Raw genomic sequence first — 5,675 nt, 5'->3', positions numbered from 1 at the left:
AAAAAGGAAGAAATAAGAAAATAAATATGTTTTATTTAAAGACAAAAAGCAGTTTATTTTTTCATAGATCTTAGACTATGTTTTCTTCCCATAAAACTTTTCTGCTCCCCTTCCTACTTTCTCACTTTAAAACATTTTACAGACATAACAGTAGAGGCAAAATTAAAATGTTTTCAAAAGGCTGGATTAGAAGTCATGACAAATATTTGTTGTAATGTACCCTGCGAATCACAGAAGGATGCCTCAAGAAGTCGAATTAAAGAGTCACATTTATTGCAATCCGGGACTATGAGGGGCCATTCCCAAATCTCATAGTAGTTATTTGGTCACAGTTCCAGGGTTATATAGGCAAAAAATCACAAAGGTATTGATTACATCTCAGGGTTTGGAATGAGGAACCTGGTTCGCAAAAAAAGCAGTTTACAGAAGCAGAAATTAAGCATGTTAATTACAGTTTTGGGTCTCCGGATCACTAAGTTGACAGAAACACATCATCTGGGACCACTGGGTTGACAGGAACACATTATCTAGAGTCATCGAGGCAATTTAGAGTAATTGCATTGTCCTGGTCTTAGGACCACTGAGTCAACTGGAACGCACCATCTGTGGCCACTAAAACAATTTAGGATAATTGTGCTGTCCTGGTTCCCAGGTACAGAAGAATGTGCTTCGATAACCAGTAAGATAACAATCAATGGGATAGTCATTCAATCGAATGGGATGATTTATACAATTCAGGAAATCAAAATAACCTGTCCATTGTTAAACAAAGCAAATAGGTACCATACTTCATATTCAGAACAGAGTTTCCATTCATACTTTGTAGAAAGAGTGAGAAGAGGCAGCCATTTTGTTAAGGGTAGTTGGGATACCAAGCACAGAAAATCAAGTATGTTCTACTATAAAGATACCTCTACCAACCTGTGTTTTGATCCAAGTAAGTTTTAAAAAAATGTGTTTTGCCAAATTATTGTATTCTTTCTCCTCAGTCAGAATGAACATATGTCAAAAGTGATGTTGATCTGATATTTATACTGAACAAGTGTGTGCTTCAATAATTTTTCACTTGAATGCACAGTAGGTAATATTCAGCCATCCCAGGGCACTCTTTTACTCTCACATTTTTTATTATTCTTCCAAAGCCCTTTGATGAAAATGTATGTCATATGACTATAAGAACTATGTCTTCCCAATTTCCATCTTTTCAAATGGACATAGTTTAGTTGCTTAATACTAAAGAGTTTAGAGTGCATAACCACATTGGACAATGGAAACAGAATTTTATTGGATGTTAAATGAGAAAATCAGCATACACTTAGAAGAAAGTGCTCTACACTCCCCTGGAGTAATAATACTTCCATTTCTATGTGTGTAAACCAACTCTTTCTTGACTGGAGGCAGTTTTTAATAGTGTATGTCAAGAACACAAAACTAGGTTTTCTATGTGCACTCACAGAGGAGTCTTATATTCCTGAAATAATGATTAATAAAGTTTACATAGAAGAATTTTAGTCATATGGATTTGATTTTCTCCTTCATTTAGTCATAGTTTTTCTTATTTCTCTTTATGGCTACCTCTTGACTTTGGAAATTACCCATACACACTTAGGCAAAAGCACAAGAACAACAAACAGTTCTGGAAAATATAAGACAGTGTTGCTGACAGCCTTTCCCAGAAACTTTTAATTAAAGAAATCTGACTATGTTAAAGCTATTCACTTTTCACCCTTCCTACCAACCCTGAAGCACTACAGATGAAAGCACCTTATGGAGTTTGGAATTTAAGAGAGTTCTTTAAACTTTCTTTAATCATTTCATATCAAACCCCAAAGTTATGCTAGGTCAAGAGTTGGTGACCTTTGGCATGCGCACAAAAGTGGACTGATATGAGGGGCAACATCTTTGGTACATTCCTTCTTTCTGACAAACACTCCTTTCCTTCTTCCACATACCCTTATCTCCAGGAGGGCAGCATAACCACTAAAACCCTTAACCAGTTTATCTTTCTCTTTTAGTTAAGTTTCTAAGGTATTGACTAAAAGATAAAATTAGTCAATTAAGGGCAACCCCTCCCTAAATGATTTGCATTTAAGAGGAGAGTGTAGGAGGTAGAGGAGCTGAAGGTAACATTAGTTCTGGAAGGAGAAACAAGGAGTGCTACTTTTAGACCTGGGCAGCTGGGTCTTTCTACACTGTCCCCTGCACTTACAGAAATGATTATAAGTAGATGCTTCCAAATAGCTATTTTATGTCCAAACTCCATTTTTAAAACAAATTTTTTCTGTTCATAGTTTCAAAAAAATCTTAGATATATTTAAAGGCCTTTCTATGTCATTTCTCAGGCATCCTGTTTTATATTTTGAACTATTTTAATTTCAGGATTTGTTTCTATAGTCATATTGAAGCAGAAATTTTAGGGGGATATAGGCAGGCTTAGGAATTTTTTAGAATTGGGGTCCATGGAAAAGTGCAGGGACTGCAGACTGGGAGAAGGTACATTTCCATAACACAAGGAAGCCAGGTGCAGTTACATCTCCATAAGACAAGGGAGCAGCAACAGTTGCATTTACATAAGACAAGGGAACTGCTAGTAGCCAAGAAAGGCCTATATTTACAAAATAAAGAAGAAGGAAGAAAGCCCAGAAGGAATTAGGAGAACAATGAGGGAGGAGAGCCTCACATGTCTCATGTGAGGTTTGACCTTTGAGTTCAGGGGTTGCTATAGTGACCAATTGGAAGGGGAATATTGACCAATCAGAGGGGATATCAGGACACAGGAACTGCAGCCTTTATAAGCTGTGTAGAAAAAGGACTCAGTGGGACTCTTCTCCCTCCCTTCATGGGAGTCAGTTCTGTGGGACCCTTTTCCCCCTCCTTACATGAGAGTCTGTACTTGTTCTTCAATAAATTTCCACCTTTGCTGTACCACTCTCTGTCCGTGGATTCATTCTTCGATTCCGGTGGACAAAGAATCAGGGTTCCAGTCCAAAAATTCGGTATCAAGATAATTCTAATTCTTTGATCAGTGTCACTGCTGTCTTCCAAATTGTCTCCAAGTTATTTTTTTCTATTAATTATTCACTCAATAACCAAATATATTTCTACAGTAACATCTAACTGTTAGGTCGGAGAGAGCCCAGGATCGGATACATGCAGACATGTGATGAGACAATTGACTTCCTCTGGAATTTCTCACAGATCAACGTGCCAGACACAGATACATGCTTCTTCTCCCTGAATCCACAGCGACCCCCACACAGATACTGACTCATTCCTGAATGTCCCGCCCAACCCCTGAAGCTGAGACTTCCTCAGTTGAAAGTGTGATGATCCCTGCTTCTGACACTTCCTCAGTTCAGGCCTCCGCCCTCACCAAACACCTGAATAAAGAGATGTCCCTCCCTCCCTGGAGGTGCGAAATTCACTGGCCCCACCTTTTGGGCCAGTGGGTCTCGCCCAAGAACCCAAATAAACTTCTTTTTCTTTCTGATTCACTCGGTTCTCTTTGTTTTCCTCGCCGCTTTTCTGGGCCACCTCACACTAACATGCAGAGATATTTGAAATCAAAATTCCTACAAGGAAATACTGCTGTTTTTTTTCTGTTTTAAATTTATTTTATTAATTTCAAGGGTGAAATTGTGTATGAATTTGAAACTATTCTTTGTATATGTTCAAGTTAGCCAGATTTACAATGACTCTTTTAAGAGAAAAAGCTAGGTTGAAATATAATTGTCTCTTGTTCAATTTGCAGTCCCAGTCTGAACAACAGACCCTTAAAATTTGTGCAGAAACACACACAATACATTTTTGACATTTAAATAATTTCATTTACTTTAAAATTGTACCATCCAAAGTATATCTCTTGAGATTACTCAACCCTTTCCTGGTTGCTTTTCCAAATTACTTAGATTTCCTTGAATTTTGATCAAATTTTCCAAAGGATAGGCAGTACCTCTTTCCAAGATGTTATGCTTGAAATGAATAAATAGGACCCCTGCTTCATCATCCAAGTCATGGATAAAATGTGTAAAAGCCTTTGCCTCAATACTGTTTAGTGTGGAACACATCCAAGCAGTGATTTTTACTTAGTGTCTCAAAATGTATAAATAAGAAATAATATTTCTCTAATGCTTGACCACAGCCACCACAGTCTGGGAAATGAACATAATTTCCAACCTGTTTATCCAACCTGAACATTTTAAACTACTGAGGCAGACTTTGGTAAGCAGAGCACAAATGAATGCCCTTGGCAATGCTATAATGAAACATTAGGAAGAGTTTTTGGGTGGCGAGGTGGCACAAACATGAAATTGAGGAGGACACATCCCTGAAAGGCAAGAGCTCTGCTCAGTATAAAATGAATTTAGAGTAGTAGTGGATTAGTGCATGCTGTATTTGAAGAATTATTCAACATTAAATAGTAGATATTATGTACCCTCTAGGTATAAGGTCATAATTTATTCTTTATGACAAATATCAGACTTGATTGATTAAAGGCGTGAGAGAGAACTTAAGATTCAATCAGATGATTGATTGACACTTGGCTCAACTGATGTCTTTTTTTTTTTTTTTTTTTAACCAGTGAGGAAACACAAATAGCCCAGTGTCACAATTGGTTAAAGGTGAGCTAGGGCTGGAACCCACATTCATCAAATCCTAGGCCAGTGTGCTTTCCAACACATCATTGCTCACATTATAAATTTCTTAATGAGTAGCTATCAGTCTAGCAATTTCTTTCAGTATAATTTTTACTATACTTGAAATTTATCTTTCTCAATTGTATCTCTTCTTAATAAATTACCACTTTTGCTATGATCTGATAAAAGTTTTATTAAAATTAGCAATCTACTTCTATTGATTTTATTGTTAAACTTTATTACCTAACTTTCATATTTTACTTTTATCTGACTTTTCTGTTTTCTTACAAAATAAATTAAAAGGTCACCTTCATATATGCCTAAGTCAGGTAATTACTAATTTTTAGTTGTTTTATTGAAATGTTTTAAAACATTTTCAAATTGCAGTTAAATATTGAATCCTAGCTTTATCAAAAATGCCATTTCCATCAAGAAAGGAAAAGAAAGTTGAAAGGGTGAGGGCTACGCCCTCCATCTTGCCCTAGGGTAAGGGCTACGCCCTCCATCTTACCTTGCCACGTGCTTGGCAAGGAGCTTCTTCCCCGGAAGTCTAAGCCTCTGCTAGCCACACCCAGGAAGAAGACACCGACTTACTCCTGGCCAATCGGCAGAGCAGAGTCCTTTCTCCTCCCCTTACTCCAACCCCCACCTATAAAACCCATCTCCACACAGAGTTATCTCTCTCTGCTTCCTGTCGCTGTGTCGGCTAGGTGGGGGAGCCGAGCTAGCTCGAATAAAGACTCTTATGCTTTTACATCGGACTGGCTGGCTCCCTGATGTGGTTTCTGGGGATCCTGAAATCTGGGCATAACATTTGGGGGCTCGTCCGCGATTCCCAGGACCATGTAGGGACCCCGCCAACCCGAAGAGTCTGACTGACCGCGGTAGGTATTTGTGTCGTTGTGTGTTCTGTTCTGTGTGAGCTCCTTTCTGGAATCTTTAAGTGCCTGAGGGGTCTAGGCGGACGCGCCGTGAAAGACCACAGGCGGGGGAGAGTTAGAAGACGTTCTGCTCCCCACGAGGGATATGGTATCCTCT

The sequence above is a fragment of the Myotis brandtii genome, unplaced genomic scaffold (assembly GCF_000412655.1).
Source record: "Myotis brandtii unplaced genomic scaffold, ASM41265v1 scaffold1225, whole genome shotgun sequence".
Lineage (NCBI taxonomy): Eukaryota > Metazoa > Chordata > Mammalia > Chiroptera > Vespertilionidae > Myotis > Myotis brandtii.
The sequence above is the reverse complement of the archived record's forward strand: the minus strand, read 5'-3'. Positions refer to the sequence as shown.